The sequence below is a fragment of the Nyctereutes procyonoides genome, unplaced genomic scaffold, assembly GCF_905146905.1.
Source record: "Nyctereutes procyonoides isolate TBG_1078 unplaced genomic scaffold, NYPRO_anot_genome, whole genome shotgun sequence".
NCBI lineage: Eukaryota > Metazoa > Chordata > Mammalia > Carnivora > Canidae > Nyctereutes > Nyctereutes procyonoides.
Genome location: NW_026575051.1, coordinates 29,450,709 through 29,470,402, shown reverse-complemented (window position 1 = coordinate 29,470,402; position 19,694 = coordinate 29,450,709).

Sequence of the window (19,694 nt, the reverse complement as noted above, 5' to 3'; positions counted from 1 at the left end):
AAATGTTTTTTTAATTAATAAATCTACAAATGTTTTATCTCTAGGTAACCAATTAAAAAGGCAAAATAATATAGTATCATAAATTAAGAGGGGGAAAATGAAATAATTATAATAAACCGACATGGAATTCTTGGAGAGTAAACTTTTTTTTTTCTATCCTTGAGTTTATAGTGGTAAGGGCATGTGTGTGTATGGGTGAGGGGGAATAATTGTATTTGTGTGTACACACAAACATATGCTCCCAGTCTTAGATCCAGATAATCAGTAGCATTCCATCATTTTCTATGATGCCTAGGCTGTATGGAAGGAATCCAGAAGTAATCAGAAATTTAAAAAAAAATAAATTAATTACCTTAAACAGGTATCAGGTAGTGGAGGAATAATTCAAAAAAGGTTAAGCCTTGTCACATCTTGTAGGAGGTTTTGAATAAAAATCTTTTCACAGAGCACAGTAAATTTAATTTAAAATTAAAATCTTGACTCTTTATTGACCCTCTTATTCTAAAACAGATGAACTAAGACTTAACGGATTTTTTAAAGTTAATTAGAATCTAGTTTAAACTGCATATCCACTCCCAGAAGGGAACTTTTTACAGTTGTAACAGATAAATTACTATTAAATATTTCATACCATAGTAGAAATTTCTTACAATTTATGAATATGTATAATAGGTCAAGTTTCTTGCTCTTACTCCATTTATCAAGATAGGATGTAAATCAAATCAATCAGTTTAGAATGAAAAAGTTGATAGGCAAACATCTATTGTATATAAGGCAATACACTGGAGAATGGAATCTATAAAATAATCCAAAATTCACAAAGAATTTCTGAATTCATCAAGCCTAAATATCACATGATACCCACATTTGCTATAATAATTCCTGAGAAGTGTTAATATTTTTACATTAAAATGTGAGGCAGCAAATTCTAGTTTGGAGCTGTTCTAAATTGTTATATATTACTAATATTGTATAGCTCTAATATTTTTTTACTATTATTTTCCATACAAATAGAACATCTCTTCTTCCACATGACAGCCCCATCACATATTAGCTTATACTGAATACTTACTAAGGCATAATTCTAGTAGCTCTATCTCAATCTTTTCAAGTATATCTACCTTTATAAATTAGGCTCTGCTTTTAGGAGAGAAAAAGGAGGCATAGAGAGGTTAAGTTGCCCATGGTCTTAATCATTTAATCTAATCATTTAATCACTAGTAAGTTCTGAAGTCATATTCATACCTATACTCTGGTTCCTGGGTCTGAGATTTTAACTATTATGCTCTATTATTCCTTTTTTCAATAAATCATTTCCCATGGGGATTTTTTTCTATTTCTCTAGTCTAAAGGGAATTATATTTTTCCTCCTAGTTAACCATTTATTAGTTTTAGGTAAGAATTTTTGACTTATTTAGTAATACCTATAAACAAACTAAACTTTATTTGAATTTCTCCATTTTCCTCCAGTTTTATTGAGATGTAACTGACATACATAACTATATAAGTTTAAGATATACAGCATAATGGCGTGATTTGCGTATTATTAAATGATTAGCCCAATAAGTTTAGATAGCATCTATTATCTCATAAAGATACAACAAAAATCATAAAAAATGTTTTATCAGAAAAAAACCCTGAAAGAAATAAGCACAATATCCTTAATAAAATATTCTGTTATATACTGAACTGTAAACAACCCTCATTATCAACTTATGTCCTTATATCTATGCCATCTCTTAAAGTTCATCTCCCCCCTGACATATAATGCTCATTCCATAAAATAATTTTGAACAAAAATTGCAGAATACACTAAATTGTTGTAGGAGACTCTTTATATCATAAATATATTGGATAGCACTTTAAGTCCTATTTTCTGGTACATTTCCACTGTAAGTCCCTTCTTTTCCTTAGGATACCCAAGTTTCCTCATTAAACTTCTATCTACAGTTGCAGAGAACAACATCCACCTTCCTTCCAAAAACTGAATGTGTTCACGGGCCATGGTGATAGAGATTATGGAGACATTATTTGTGTCAGTGTAGTGAAATTAAAGGGTTTCTTTTTTTTACAGAATTCTTAAGATATAATTAAAATATCATGAAATTCACCCATAAAAAGTATACAATTTGATGATTTTGAGTATATTCACAAGTATGTGCAATTACCTTAACCAATTATTCATTATCTTAAAAAAACAAAACCCACCTATCTGTCACCCTATCTTTCTACCCCACTCCACAGCCCTAAGAAACCATGGATCTACTGTATATAGAGATTTCCATATTCTGGATATTTCTTATTAATAGAATCAAATATTATTTTATATTACTAGCTTCTTCCACTTACATAATGTTCTCAAGGTTCAGGTATCATGTTGTAGCATGCACCAGTACCTCATTTCTTTTATGACCCCAATATATGCCATTGTATTTATAAGCTACATTTGGTTATCCATTTATTAGTTCATGGACATGTGGGTTATTTCTACCATTTGGTTATTATGAATAATGTTTCTTTTTAAGATTTTATTTATTTATTCATGAGAGACAAAAAGAGAGGCAGAGACATAGGTGGAAGGAGAAGCAGACTCCTTGAGAGGAGCTTGATGCAGGACTTGAAACAAAGACCCTGGAATGATGACCTGAGCTAAAGGCAGATACTCAACCTCTGAGCCACCCAGGCGCACTGAATAATGTTTCTATAAATATTGGTGTACACATATTTATGTAGATGTTTTCATTTCTCTTGGGTGTATCTAAGAATGTGTTTTATGAGTCATATGATAACTCTTATTTAGTAGTTTGAGAATTACCAGACTAGTTATAGAGCCAGCACCACTATAAATTCCACCAGCAATGCTTGAGGGTTCCAATTTCTCCAAGTCTTTACCAACAGTTGTTATTATATGACTTTTTTTATTCTAAATAGGTGGAATAAATCTTCATGACCTCAGATTTGGCAAATAATTTTTAGATATGACATCAAAAGCATAAAGAACAGCAACAAAATAGACTAGACCTCATCCACAGGAAAATGTTCTGTTCTTCAAAGGATACCATCAAGAAAGAAAAAAATAAAAAAAAAAGAAAGAAAAAGATAACTTACAAAATGGGAGAAAATATTTGTAAATCATATATCTGATAAGGGACTTGTATCTAGAATACATAAAGAAGTTCTACAACTCAGTAATGACAACTTAATTTTTATAGTGAGCAAATATCTGAATAGATATTTCTCTAATGAAGACACACAAATCACCAGTAAGCACATGAAAAGATGTTTGACATCATTAATCATCAGAAAAATGCATATTAGGGGGAGGCGGGGCAAGATGGCGGAAGAGTAGGGTCCCCAAGTCACCTGTCCCCAACAAATTACCTAGATAACCTTCAAATCATCCTGAAAACCTACAAATTTGTCCTGAGATTTAAAGAGAACAGCTGGCATGCTACAGTGAGAAGAGTTCACGCTTCTATCAAGGTAGGAAGACAGGGGAAAAAAAGAAATAAACAAAAGGCCTCCAAGGGGGTGGGGCCCCGCGAGGAGCCAGGCTAAGGCCAGGGCGAGTGTCCCCAGGACAGGAGAGCCCCATCCCAGAGAAGCAGGAGCTGCACCAACCTTCCCGGGCGGAAAGGGGCTCGCAGGGAGTTAGAGCAGGACCCCAGGAGGGCGGGGATGCCCTCAGACTCCCAGGGACACTAACAGACACCTGCGCCCCGGGAGAGTGCGCCGAGCTCCCTAAAGGGCTGCAGCACACACGGCGGGGCCCGGAGCAGCTCGGAGGCAGCTCAGGAGGAGGTTCCGTGCTGAGGGGGCTGTGTGGTCAGGAGCGCGATTCCAACAGCATAGGCCCGGGAGCACAGGGCACCGGGGACACAGCCCAAAATCCTGCGCTCTCCCCGGGACAGAGGCTGGGAGGGCCCAGGAGAGAGAGCAAGGACACTCCTGCCAACCCGGGCTGGAGCTGAGCAGATCAGCGCCCCGACCCGGAGCATCCAGGCCCCTGCAGACTGAGAGCTCGGGTAGTTACTGCAGGAGCTGACTCTAGGGCTGGGGAGCTGACCGCTGCTACTGTTGTTTCTCCTGGGGCCTCACAGGATAAACAACCCCCACTGAGCCTCACAGTGGCCTCCCCAGATAAACAGGTTACACAACCTTCACCGAGCCCTGCACCAGAGCAGGGGCTGAGCAGCCTCCCCAAGTGCTAACACCTGAGAATCAGCACAGCAGGCCCCTCCCCCAGAAGACCAGCTAGACGGACAAGGAAAAAACAAATTATTGACACTTTCCAGCAGCACTGGTAAGTTACAGGGGAAGTCGAGGGATTTACAGTATACAGAATCAGAGGATACAACCCCTTGTTTTTTGTTTTTTGATTTCTGTTTGCTTCCCCCCCACCCTTTATTTTTCTCTTCTCTCTTTTTTTTCTTTTTCTTTTCTTCTTTCTCTTCTCTCTTTTTCTCCTTTTCCCAATACAACTTGTTTTTGGCCACTCTGCACTGAAAAACTAAAAGGAAAAACTCACCTCAAAAGAAAGAATCAGAAGCAGTCCTCTCACCCACAGAGTTACAAAATTTGGATTACAATTCGATGTCAGAAAGCCAATTCAGAAGCACAATTATAAAGCTACTGGTGGCTCTAAAAAAAAGCATAAACTACTCAAGAGAATTCCTGACTGCAGAATTTAGATCTAATCAGGCAAAAATTAAAAATCAATTAAATGAGATGCAATCCAAACTAGAGGTCCTAACTACGAGGGTTAACAAGGTAGAAGAACGAGTGAGTGACATAGAAGACAAGTTGATGGCAAAGAGGGAAACTGAGGAAAAAAGAGACAATTAAAAGATCATGAGGATAGATTAAGGGAAATAAACGACACCCTGAGGAAGAAATATCTACATTTAATTGGTGTTCCCGAGGGCGCCAAAAGGGACAGAGGTCCAGAATATGTATTTCAACAAACCATAGCTGAAAACTTTCCTAATCTGGGAAGGGAAACAGGCATTCAGATCCAGGAAATAGAGAGATCCCCCCCTAAAATCAATAAATACCGTTCAACACCTCGACATTTAATAGTGAAGCTTGCAAATTCCAAAGATAAAGAGAAGATCCTTAAAGCAGCAAGAGAAAAGAGATCCCTAACTTATATGGGAAGAAATATCAGATTAACAGCAGACCTCTTCACAGACACCTGGCAAGCCAGAAAGGGCTGGCAGGATATATTCAGGGTCCTAAATGAGAAGAACATGCAACCAAGAATACTTTATCCAGCAATGCTCTCATTCAGAATAGAAGGAGAGATAAAGAGCTTCCAAGATAGACAGGAACTGAAAGAATATGTGACCACCACACCAGCTCTGTGAGAAATTTTAAGGGGGACTCTTAAAATTCCTCTTTAAGAGGAAGTCCAATGGAACAATCCACAAAACAGGGAGTGAATAGGTATCATGATGACACTAAATTCATATCTTTCAATACTAACTCTGAACGTGAATGGGCTTAATGACCCCATCAAAAGGTGCAAGGTTTCAGACTGGATAAAAAAGCAGGACTCATCTATTAGCTGTCTACAAGAGACTCATTTTAGACATAAGGACACCTACAGCCTGAAAATAAAAGGTTGGAGAACCATGTACCATTCAAATGGTCCTCAAAAGAAAGCAGGGGTAGCCATCCTTATATTAGATAAACTAAAGTTTATCCTGAAGACTGTAGTGAGAGAGGGACACTATATCATACTTAAAGGATCTATCCAAGAAGATGACTTAACAATCATCAATATTTATGCCCCGAATGTGGGACCTGCCAAATATATCAATCAATTAATAACCAAAGTTAAGACATACTTAGATAATAATACACTTATACTTGGTGACTTCAATGTAGTGCTTTCTACAATCGATAGGTTTTCTAAGCAAAACATCTCCAAAGAAACAAGAGCTTTAAATTATACACTGGACCAGATGGATTTCATAGATATCTACAGAACTTTACATCCAAACGCAACTGAATACACATTCTTCTCAAGTGCACGTGGAACTTTCTCCAGAGGAGACCACATACTGGGTCACAATCAGGTCTTAAATGATACCAAAAGATTGGGATCATCCCCTGCATATTCTCAGACCATAGAGCCTTGAAATTAGAGCTAAATCACAAGAAGAATTTTGGAAGGATTTCAAACACGTGGAGGTTAAGGACCATCCTGCTAAAAGATGACAGGATCAACCAGGAAATTAAGGAAGAATTAAAAAGATTCATGGAAACTAATGAGAATGAAGATACAACCATTCACCATCTTTGGGATGCAGCAAAAGCAGTCCTGAGGGGAGAAATACATCACAATACAAGCAGCCATCCAAAAACCAGAAAGAACTCAAATACAATAGCTAACCTTACACCTAAAGGAGCTAGAGAAAAAACAGCAAATAGATCCTACACCGAGCAGAAGAAGAGAGTTAATAAAGACTCGAGCAGAACTCAATGAAATAGAGACCAGAAGAACCGTGGAACAGATCAACAAAACCAGGAGTTGGTTCTTTGAAAGAATTAGTAAGACAGATAAACCATTAGCCAGCCTTATTAAAAAGAAGAGAGAGAAGACTCAAATTAATAAAATCATGAATGAGAAAGGAGAGATCACTACCAACACCAAGGAAATACAAATGATTTAAAAACATATTATGAACAGCTATACGCCAATAAATTAGGCAATCTAGAAGAAATGGACACATTCCTGGAAAGCCACAAACTACCAAAACTGGAACAGGAAGAAATAGAAAACCTGAACAGGCCAATAACCAGGAAGGAAATTGAAGCAGTCATCAAAACCCTCCCAAGACACAAAAGTCCAGGGCCAGATGGCTTCCCTGGGGGATTCTATCAAATGTTTAAAGAAGAAACCATACCTATTCTGGAAAGAATAAACTTTAGTTTATCTAATATAAGTTCGGAAAGATAGAAAGAGATGGAGTACTTCCAAACTCGTTCTATGAGGCCAGCATCACCTTAATTCCAAAACCGGACAAAGACTCCACCAAAAGGTGGATATAGACCAATATCCCTGATGAATATGGATGTAAAAATTCTCAACAAGATACTAGCCAATAGGATCCAACAATATATTAAGAGGATTATTCACCATGACCAAGTGGGATTCATCCCCTGGACACAAGGCTGGTTCAACACTCGTAAAACAATCAATGTGATTCATCATATCAGCAAGAGAAAAACCAAGAACCATATGATCCTCTCATTAGATGCAGAGAAAGCATTTGACAAAATGCAGCATCCATTCCTGGTCAAAACTCTACAGAGTGTAGGGATAGAGGGAACATTCCTCGACATCTTAAAAGCCATCTACAAAAAGCCCACAGCAAATATCATTCTCAATGGGGAGACACTGGGAGCCTTTCCCCTAAGATCAGGAACAAGACAGGGATGTCCATTCTCACCACTGCTATTCAACATAGTACTGGAAGTCCTAGACTCAGCAATCAGACAATAAAAAGAAATAAAAGGCTTTCAAAATGGTAAAGAAGAAGTCAGACTCTCCCTCTTTGCTGATGACATGATACTCTATATAGAAAACCCAAAAGCCTCCACCCCAAGCTTGCTAGAACTCATACAGCAATTTGGTAGCGTGGCAGGATACAAAATCAATGCCCAGAAATCAGTGGCATTTCTATACACTAACAATGAGACTGAAGAAAGAGAAATTAAGGAGTTAATCCCATTTACAATTGGACCCAAAAGCATAAGATACCTGGGAATAAACCTAACCAGAGGTAAAGGATCTATACCCTAAAAATTACAGAACATTCTGAAAGAAATGGAGGAAGACACAAAGAAATGGAAAAATATTCCATGCTCATGGATTGGAAGAATTAATATTGTGAAAATGTCAATGCTACCCAGGGCAATTTACACATTTAATGCAATCCCTATCAAAATACCATGGACTTTCTTCAGAGAGTTGGAACAAATTATTTTAAGATTTGTGTGGAATCAGAAAACACCCTGAATAGCCAGGGGAATTTTAAAAAAGAAAGCCATAGCTGGGGGCATCACAATGCCAGATTTCAGGTTGTATTACAAAGCTGTGGTCATCAAGACAGTGTGGTACTGGCACAAAAACAGACACATAGATCAGTGGAACAGAATAGAGAACCCAGAAGTGGACCCTGAACTTTATGTTCAACTAATATTCGACAAAGGAGGAAAAACTATCCATTGGAAGAAAGACAGTCTCTTCAATCAACGCTGCTGGGAAAATTGGACATCCACATGCAGAAGAATGAAACTAGACCCCTCCTTTTACCACACACAAAGATAAACTCAAAATGTATGAAAGATCTAAATGTGAGACAAGATTCCATCAAAATCCTAGAGAAGAACACAGGAAACACCCTTTTTGAACTTGGCCACAGTAACTTCTTGCAAGATACATCCATGAAGGCAAAGAAACAAAAGCAAAAAATGAACTATTGGGACTTCATAAAGATAAGAAACTTTTGCACAGCAAAGGTTACAGTCAACAAAACTAAAAGACAACCTACAGAATGGGAGAAGATATTTGCAAATGACGTATCAGATAAAGGGCTAGTTTCCAAGATCTATAAAGAACTTATTAAACTCAACAGCAAAGAAACAACCAATCCAATCATGAAATGGGCAAAAGACATGAAGAGAAATCTCACAGAGGAAGACATAGACATGGCCAACATGCACATGAGAAAATGCTCTGCATCACTGGCCATCAGGGAAATACAAATCAAAAGCACAATGAGATACCACCTCACACCAGTGAGAATGGGGAAAATTAACAAGGCAGGAAACAACAAATGTTGGAGAGGATGCGGAGAAAGGGGAACCCTCCTGCACTGTTGGTGGGAATGTAAACTGGGGCAGCCACTCTGGAAAACTGTGTGGAGGTTCCTCAAAGAGTTAAAAATAGATCTGCCCTATGACCCAGCAATTGCACTCTTGGGGATTTACCCCAAAGATACAGATGCAATGAAACGCCGGGACACCTGCACCCCGATGTTTATAGCAGCAATGTCCACAATAGCCAAACTGTGGAAGGAGCCTCGGTGTCCATCCAAAGATGAATGGATAAAGAAGATGTGTTCTATGTATACAATGGAATATTATTCAGCCATTAGAAAGGACAAATACCCACCATTTGCTTGGACGTGGATGGAACTTGAGGGCATTATGTTGAGTGAAATAAGTCAATTGGAGAAGGACAAACATTATATGGTCTCATTCATTTGGGGAATATAAAGAATAGTGGAAGGGAATAAAGGGGAAAGGAGAAAAAATGAGAGGGAAATATCAGGGATGGAGATAGAACATGAGAGACTCCTAAATCTGAGAAATGAACTAGGGGTAGTAGAAGGGGAGGTCGGCAGGGAGTGGGGGGTGACTGGGTGACGGGCACTGAGGGGTGCACTTGATGGGATGAGCACCTGGTGTTATTCTATATGTTGGCAAATTGAACACCGATAAAAAATAAATTTATAAAAATAAAAAGAAAGAAAAATGCATATTAAATCCATAATGAGATACCAGTTCACACTACTTGGATAGCTAGAATCTAACAATCTATGACTTTTGGTTGGTTTACCATTTTATTCTGTTTTCTAGGTCTGTCTTTTCTATTCCTCTACTCTTCCTTTATTATTTTATTTTGTTCATTAAGTGGATATTTTCTAATGTAACATTTAAATTAATGATTTTTCACTATATTTTTAGGTTATTTTAGTGTCCTTTATAGGATTTAACATAAACATCCTAACTTACCATAATTAGCCTCATAATTATGCTAGCTTAATTCCATAATGATGTATAGAAATGTTACTTCTAAATAGCTAAATGTGTTTCCCCCTTTTGTGTTAATATTTTCATATGTATCACAACTATTAATATTACAAACTGAACATGGTTATCATTATTGCTTTTCCATCTGTAATCTTTTCCTTGGGCTAATATAGCTTCGCTCATTATAGCTTTGCTCCCATCCACCATCTTTGTACTGTAATTGTACTGTAAGTTTAATTACACACCTGTTGCATTTCAAGATGTTATTAGCCATATAATTTTATATATAGCATTGTATAATTTTTGTATGTTTTATATGTACAGCTTTGTATGTTTTCTACAGGTGCTTTTTAAATCAGAGAAGAAAATAATGCATTTATAGTGTCTTTTATAATTACATATTTTACTGATGTTCTTTTGTGTGCTTGTATGTAGAATCTAATTATAGTCTGGGTTCACCTGCTTTCATCTAAATGATGTTCCTTTTAGTATTCCTTGTAAGGTGAGTATGCAAGCAACAAATTCTTTCAATTTTGCTTACTTTGAAAGTTTACTTCACTTCCCTTTTGAAAGATAACATTTCTGGATTTAAATTCTTGACTGTTGTTTTATTGTTGCTGCTGTTTTGTTTTGTTTTGTTTTTTCTATGAGCACTTTGAACATGTTATCTTACTACTTCTGGTTTCTATTATTTCTCCTGAATAGTGCATTGTTAATCATATCGGGATTCTATTTGAAGTGGAAGGTTATTTTCATAACACTTCTTACATACATACAATTTTCTCCTTCTTTTGGACATTCAGCATTTTTACTATCATGTGTCTGTGGATCTCTTTTTATTTATTCCATTCGGATTTAATTAAGTTCCTGGATGTGTAGATCATTGTTTTTCAGTATACTTGGGGAAAAAAAATTTTAAATTATTTCTCGGATATTTTTTCTGCTCCCTTCCTCTTCTACTGATTCTTCTTCTATTATGAATAATGATATCTTGCATTTCTCTGAAGCTATGTTTATATTTCTTCATTACTTTTCCTTTCTTTTCTTCAGCTTGCAAATTACTGCTATATCTTCAAGTTCACTAATTCTTTATACCACCAGTTAAAATCTTTAGTAAATTTTAAAATTTCAAATGTACTTTCAAAATCCAGAATTGTTAAATCTAACATATGGTGGCTCTCACAGGAAGTTTCTGTTGTCTCTATATTTTGGTATATGATCATACTTCCCTGTTACTTTGCATGCTTTATAATTTGCTTTTGTTGTAAACTGGACACTTTAGTTAATATATTTTACCTAATACATATTAATATAATCATATTGATATATATCAAATATAAATGTATACTTTTTCCTAGGGGGCTGTTGTTATTTGTTTGTTTATGTAGTTAGTGACTGGCTGGATTATTTTAGTGAAATTTATTTACTTCCACAATATTAAATCTTTGAGGCTGCTCTTTAAGGATGTACAATTTGGGGTATACTCATGATATCCTTGAGATGATATTGTTTTTGGTGGGGTTCCCTTCCTCTCCTTCCCTGACTACACCCAGCTGTTAAACTTCACATGGCCAACTGATTTCTCTATTATTTTCAACATTCCCTGAGGCATAAATTGTTGTACAAACTAACCCAAAAAAACTATTCATCCTCCAAAGGGATATTTTCTGAGATCAATATTTGATGTTTATTATAATCCCAGGAATGTTTCTCATGATGTCATATTCCCTGTTCTCTTCTACAAACTAGCTAGCCTGAGTCTAGGTTTGGTATTCACTTAATACATGAATCTCCACCTGATTATCTTTGTCCACTACCTCCACAATTCTAGCAAGTACCCTAGAATGCATTTTTTTCCCATTTTCTGTTTAAAGTTAAGTCCATTTATTTTCTAATAGATACATGGCTATTTTAGGGCCTGCTTCTCCATGCAGGTAAAATATCTTAGCCTGGGCTCTGGAGTTGGAGGCAAGGACACTGGCAAGCTCCTCTCTGAGTGACATCTCCACTCCAGTTGCTGAGCACTTGCTGGAGATTCAGACAGTGCCTGAGTTCTTATTAACTTGCTTCATTTTGCATAGAACCACCACCTCACAATATCGAGCAATCACAACTGGGGCCCCAGTATTCTCAGCATCTTGTACTCAGGATAGAGTCTCCAATCCATGACAGAGGATCTGAAGGAAGAAGAAAGCCTCTTCTCTGGACCACCAATGCCCAGGACTTAGATTCAGCAACGATTAGGTAGTGACTGAACGAGAAAGGCTTTGCCCTGCTCATCCCAGGAAGAAAGCTCTCTGAGTAGAAGCTCAATAGACAGACTTATTTCTTAGTTACATCAGTTTCTAATGGCATCTCAGCTGGGAGGAGGGAAGAAGAGAGCAATCTTTGGTCAAATAACACGCTTGCTTTTCTTATTAAATTTTCATAGATTTTCTTGAGTGGGCATTTCTTCATTTACTCTTTACCTTTAGGACCATTTGAAGAGGCTTTTATATGCTTCTGTCATGTGAGAAGTTGATCTTTTTAAAATAGATTTTGTTTCTAAGTAGATGTTTTACATGACATAAGGACAATGATTTTCCTATTCCACCTGAAGCAAACTTTTGTTTTACTCTGAGAACCAAGGCCAAATTCCAGTCTTTGCCCCCGGTGTACTGGGAAGGACTACAGTTAGGCATGTTTCTCTATCTTCCCCAGGAACTTGGTGAACTACAGAGCATAGTTACCTTTTTCTTTTCCCTTAGAAGGCTATGTGATTCCTCAAATTTTCCAACTTTAACATCTCCATCATCAAGACAGGTATAGCTTTTGAGTGAAGTTCGCACAGAATGCCAGTTCCCTCCCTAGACAAATCCAACCAAATCAACAATAAAATAAAATAATAAATAAAATAAAATAAGTAAAATAAAATAAAATAAAATAAATAAAATAATAAAATAATAAAATAAAATAAAATAAAATAAAATAAAATAAAATAAAATAAAATAAAATAAAATTTGGGTGCAGACAAATATATGCTATAGCCCCATGGTTCATCTCATAACAGGTGATTGGTATTTATAAGGGGGATAAGGGAGAAAACTTATGTGTTCTATAGGAAAAATAGATTAAACATGTTTACTTTTGGAAGACAGAAAATAAATTACTTTACAATGGACAGTTCCATTCTTAAAAGTCATTCTTTAAAAAAAAAAAAGGGTCTAACTCTGCCCATGAAGATGAATTTGCTGAATCATTGAATACATTTTGAATCTGTTTTATATAAAAGGCTGTATTTTTTATTATGTAGAATCTTTTATTTTGCCAATTCATTCAAATACTAAATAGGATCTATTGATTTGTACAACTAGGAAGTCCAGAGTTAATGTATGTTCTCACTTTTGCTTTACTTAGAGGTTCAATTATACTTGGTTCCTTTTCGTGTTCTTGTAAGATTTATTTATTTATTTGTTTATTTGTTTATTTGTTTATTTATTTATTTATTACAGTGTCAGGTAATTTCTAAGTCCAGTTTTCCTCTTCCCTCTTGGTGGTAATTTGACTCTAGTAAGTCCATCCTTCACAAAAATACATCAAGTCAGCGAGATAAGTAGAGATGGAGACAGAAATACAGAAAGATAGAAAGAAAAGAGAATGTTTCTCCTCCCAGAATCCCCCAGCAAATGTATTTTTTTCATTGATATAAATTGAATTAAAAATTCTCTCCAGGACTATTTTTTCCCTTCTTCCACTTCATCCTACGTATCTGATTTATAGCTAACTTAAGATGAGAGATTTTGTGAGTCAGGAAACATGTGTTCTGTATGTTTTAATGCCAGTTAGCCAAAAGGTTAAGAGACACAAGTATTTTTATTGGTGGAATATCCTGGAATCTTTTCTGGATATTTTATATTAGATTTACCATTTTTTTCCATTTATTTATTTATGACAGTACAGAGAGAGAGAGAGAGGCAGAGACACAGGCAGAGGGAGAAGCAGGCTCCACGCACCGGGAGCCCGACGTGGGACTCGATCCCGGGTCTCCAGGATCGCGCCCCGGGCCAAAGACAGGTGCCAAACCACTGCGCCACCCAGGGATCCCCCATTTTTTTAATATAAAAAAAGAGATAATCAAGATTTCAATACAACATAAATAATTAAGTGTTGAAAAAATAAATTTTAATGCAGAAATGTTAAAATTAATCATCTATCTAATATTATTTTACATTAATTTGAAATACATTATTTAATTTGTCCTCAAACTATATGAAAAGATACTTACATATTCTTTTTTCTTCTTTTTAAAAATTTTATATATTTCTTTATTGTTTAAATCTTTTATAATAGCTGTTCAAATTTACTATCATGTATTCTCATATAATACTTTCATAAATTTCTAAAACTCATGTATGTACAGGGGGAACAACAGACATTAAGGAGATAGGGAAAAGATAATTAAGCTAAGGGAGAGTTTCTCAGCTACAGGACTCCTGGCATTTTTACCAATAACTCTTTGGGTCTTGGAGCAGGGGTGGAGAGGTTCTATGCACTATAGAGTATTTAGCAGCGTCCCTGACTTCTACCTACTGGATGCGGTAGCACAAAATCCTATTCCCTACCAAATCATGACAATCAAAAATGTCTCCAGATATTGCCACATTTTCCTGGGGGGCAAAAATGCCCCACATTCTATCCATCACCACAAAGAGAATCACTGAATTAAGGAATCAAATATTCTAAGAGGCTTTACTCTAGTTCCTTAACCAGGATTAGAATTCCCTGCACCTGACCCTAGATGGTATCAATTATCAGTCATTTTCTTGTTTGTCTCCATTAGACTGTGAACCTCTTCAAGGCAGTTGTTTAGGCTGGGTAAACAGCCATCTCTTGGACTGTGTTCCTCAGAGTGTAGACTAGGACCACTTTCATCAGCAGCACCTGATCTCAGCATATAGCAGGTGCTTAGCGATTGTCGAAGAAATGCATGAATTTTATCATTTTCTATAAAAAATGTACTCACTTTATTTTTACATATCTTTTATGAGGATCTTTAAAAAATGTCACAGTGATTTCAGTATTTTCAGGAAGAGGCCACATTATAACACCCTAGTATGGATTTTTTATTCCAGATTGACAGCTATGAGTCTTGGAAGACTTCCTTTAGCTTCTTCCTGTCCAAATATCTACCATTTTGTATGGTTGCCATTTCTTGGCACACTCAACCATTAACTCCTGTTAGGAGGCCAGAAATTGGAACTAGGATACATGTTTTCCCACATACTGTGGTCTCTTCCAAACTGAAGACATGATGATCAGTCACTGGAACAGGCATGGGTTAGCAATACAGCAGCTTTAACAAAGCAGAGGGCCCATAGCAAAGTAGCTTTGCATGTATGTATGTACTTTTAAAAACTCAACTACAACTTCAACTGATGTTTGGTGTTCATAAGTCTTCTTCCTATTTCACAGGGTAAATTCCATCTTGATGAATGGTCTGTCAAGAACAGTATGATACATGTGACAGGATGAGTGAGAGGAGGTTCCCTCATGGAGATATCACCATCCCAATTTAGGTGCTATACGGTGTGTATTCTGAAGGACTCTAATCCCACTGTTGAGCTGAGTCTGGCCCTGTTCCTTCCTCAGTGCCACTCTTCTGCCACTACTACTAAATTTTCCATTCCCTCCAGAGCCACATGGAGCCCCCTATGCTCTCCTTTGAAGTGACTTTTAGATTTAAAGAGATGATATTTGGAAAGCCAAATATATAATTTTGTTCAAAGTCAAAAATAGAGGCGAATATTCCTAATTCTTACTAAAGGAAGTAACATGTACCAGTTGTATGGTCTCAGTCCTGCTATGAAGCTCTCTCTAAAATGTTTTCCTCATCTGAAAATACCCATTTTCACATATATTGGGTTAAGAGAATTGGAAGCTATGATATATATGGTGCTTTAAAGAATCTGGTGCTTTAAAATAATATGAATTCAAAATTAGTTTTATACTTTATATGACAATCTTGGAATACCAAGTATTAATACAAGTATTGTTATAAAGATATGTTTAAATTTTCTAAAAAGAGAACACATTTTACTTAATAAAAAAGCTTGACTATTCAACATACACTTTCTCAATAGACTTACTGCAGAATTGTTTTAGCTATTAAAGAGGAACCACCAAGATTCCTAGGTTTTAACACTAGATTATATTGATATCAAGTTTAAATTAATGATGTACAACATACTATCAATAAAATTTCATTTAATTTTGGAAGGCATTTATATGTAAAAACTTGATTTAATTATGTTTTTATACTGCAGTCAAAGAAAGTGAGCTACCTAATGATTGAAAAAGGACAAAATACAAACACTATCATCATTATATTGCAAATAATTACTATAAATTAAATCTCTAGGAATTCTAAAAACTTAAAATTATTAACCCATAAATAAAGCATCTTGACTATTGAACTTACTTAGTTGAGTTTAATATAAAGGATCAAAGCATTATTCGGAGAATAGTTTAATAGTATTCTTACTTTAAGAAAATAATTTAAATGATCTAAGATAAGTGCATGTTACAGATCCAAAGTGACCTTTAAAGAACATCTATCAGTTAACTTTTACTCATTTTCATCCATCATAAAGCCAACTGTTTTTATGATAACACAGTTGGCTTTAGCTCAAAGGTATTAGTCTCTCTGTTGGGACACTGTGTTGACAACATTCTCCTGTTGCTTGTCCATTTGCTTTACTTGGCAAACTCCCAGATTAATTAAAAATATATTAACATGGGGATCCCTGGGTGGCGCAGCGGTTTGGCGCCTGCCTTTGGCCCAGGGCGCAATCCTGGAGACCCGGGATCGAATCCCACGTCGGGCTCCCGGTGCATGGAGCCTGCTTCTCCCTCTGCCTGTGTCTCTGCCTCCCTCTCTCTCTCTCATTCTATGTGACTATCATAAATAAATTAAAAAAAAAATCCCTTAAAAAAATATATATATTAACAATAAGAATGAAATTGTATATTCATTCTCATAAAGTAATCTGGGAATAAATTAACAGGAGCCTAAAAAGAATGGCAGAATAGGTAGTTCAAAATAAATATTTAAGGAGTATTAATTTATAAAAATGAAGACTACTTTCAACTATTGTATCTAGTGCATTTGGAAATTGTTCCTTTCAATATTTCCTTCCACGTATAATCAGAGTCTTATGACTAAAAGCCATATGACTACTGTATTGGATGATACATAAGGAATAGCAAAGAATTTCTATTTAGAAATTACATTGCACACCCTCAACTACAAAATATGAGTCTAAAATCTCAAATAATAACTACTTCGTACTTCTAGAGTATGACTATTATGACTTCCACAAAGGCTTTAAAGTGGAGAAATTCAGTCATTCATTCATCAGTGCAGTGAGGCTTTCAAAGTGTGTGAAAATATTAATACAATGATGATGCTTAAGGATTTCTATGTCACAGCACACTGATATAAAGGTATTTGGAGCAAATATAACTTTTGTGACAATGCACACATGTCATAACAGTGGTTTTACTTACAAATTTTATCAGCTTTTATGTTTTTAATTATACTATGAAACGACACATTTATGACATGAAACCAGAGGTTATAACTTTGTTTGCCCAAAGATAATAAATAGCTCTATTTTATAAAGTCTTATATTAAAAAATAATATTAATTAAAAATTCACCTTTCAATCTGGAAAAGTTTATTTTTCCCTTTAATCAAGAGAAATTTAGATTAATAAAGTCATATATCTTAAAACAATTTGCAATGTAATTGTATGTAATTTGCCTGCCATTTGTGTATCTATTTAGTTAATATGGAATAATAAAATCATGCAATTAATCCAAATGTAGGCAATAAAAGGAGAAAAGAGACAAAGAAAAAAGGATAAAAGAAATAGCAAGACACTAGGTACAAACCTAACTATATTTTAAAAAGCACAATAAACTAAATGGTTTAAGTAACTAATTGAAAAGGCAGAGATTATCAGACCAAATTAGTATAGATATATACTATGTTCATAAAATGGTTAATGTCAGTTCCAAAATCGACCTACAGATTTGACAAAATGTCAAAATGTCAGTAGTATTTTTTGGTAGAAATTAACAAGCTAACTTTAAAATTCACATACAATTTCAAAGATCTAGAGTATCTAAAAATCTTTGATAAAGAAGAACAAAGTTGAAGGACTTATACTACCTTATGTTAAAGGTATTATTATAAAGGCATTATTATAAAGCTACAGTTATCAATATAGTGTGCCTTTGGGATCAAGATAGATGAATAAATCAATAGAACAGTCTAGAGAGCCCAGAAATATATAAACAGTTGATTTTTGATAAAAGTACAACTGGCAAAAATTTAGTGGATAAAAATAATCTTCTCAATAAATGGTGCCAGAATAAATAGATATCTATATGCTTAAAAAAAAGAAAAGATTGTCAACCATATGGCAAAGTGTAACGAAAACTATCTGAAAATGGATTAAAGCTCTAAATGTAAAGGCAAAACCAGAAAAATTTTATAAAGAAACATAGGGGAAAAAAATCTTTGTGTTTTTGTAAAAAATTAGGCCCAACCCCAAAAGCATGATCCATAAAAGAAAAAAAAAATCAAAATTAAGATTTTAGGAATTTCAAAAGGTATTGTTAAAAGAATGAAAATAAAAGTCATGGACTGGCAGATGTATAATATATCTAAAAGCTTCTATCTGGAATATATAACCTACTCTCAAAACTTGATAAAAAAACAAACAAACATCCATGAAAACTATGGACAGAAGATTGTGCTAACACTTTTGGACAAAGATACAGATGGCAAAAATGTGAAAGATGCTTGATATGATTAGTCAATAGGGAAATGTAAATTAAAGCTACAATGAATTACAACTATAATATCTATTAAAATATTTAAAGTTAAAAAATCAAACTATTAACAAGAATATGGAGCAACTGGAATTCTTTACATTCTTGGTGGGAAAATGAAATAGTTCCACCACCTTGGAAATTGCCTTTCTTAAAATGTTAAACATACACCTACCATATGACTTAGATATTCTGTCCTACATCAATTTATACCTAGTCATGGTGGCAAGCAATTGTGTTCTTGAATTGAGCCTTTCTTTCTCAGCTTATGATGGGTATGGAAAGGCAGGCCTGCTTTATTTCATCTAGGCAGCTATTTGGAAAATTGAACTCCATGCACATGATCCATGTTTTTCCTGTTTTCAGTTCTTTCCTCATCCTTTCCTCTCCCTCTCCCTCTACTTTCTTTTTCTTTGTCACTTTTAACTTTCTAAATTTACCTGAGTATTCAGTTTCTAGTAAACAGATTTAAGTTATGAATTAGCGTTAAGTTTTTAGTAGAATGTAAAGTACTTGATAATGTGTTTTCTTTCATTCAGAATCCTGGAAGCTCAGAGATGTTGACTGAATTGCCCAAGTTATCTCAGTAAGTAAGTGGTAGGATTAGAAATTAGGCTTTTAACAAATTTCTTCATTCTTATAATTATTCAGATTTATGTAATTGATCAATATGATATATTAGAATTGTTTACTTGATATTGACACAGATGAACTAATCTTACATCATGAAGATTATATATTGTGGAATGTGAAAATATTTGTTCATGTCTTTCCATGTTTTTTAAAAACATATTTCTTTGCTGTTCTAACTTTTAAATTGCCATGCCTATGATGTGTTTGAAGTAAGGAAATATTTGAAGCATTTAACAGCAAAATACTTTCTTCTTTTGTTAGTACATATTACAAATGATTCAGACATGTTTAGAAATCTATTTCAAATATGATTATAACCAGCTCTCAAAATACTGATATAGAAGAGTAGGTCTATAAAT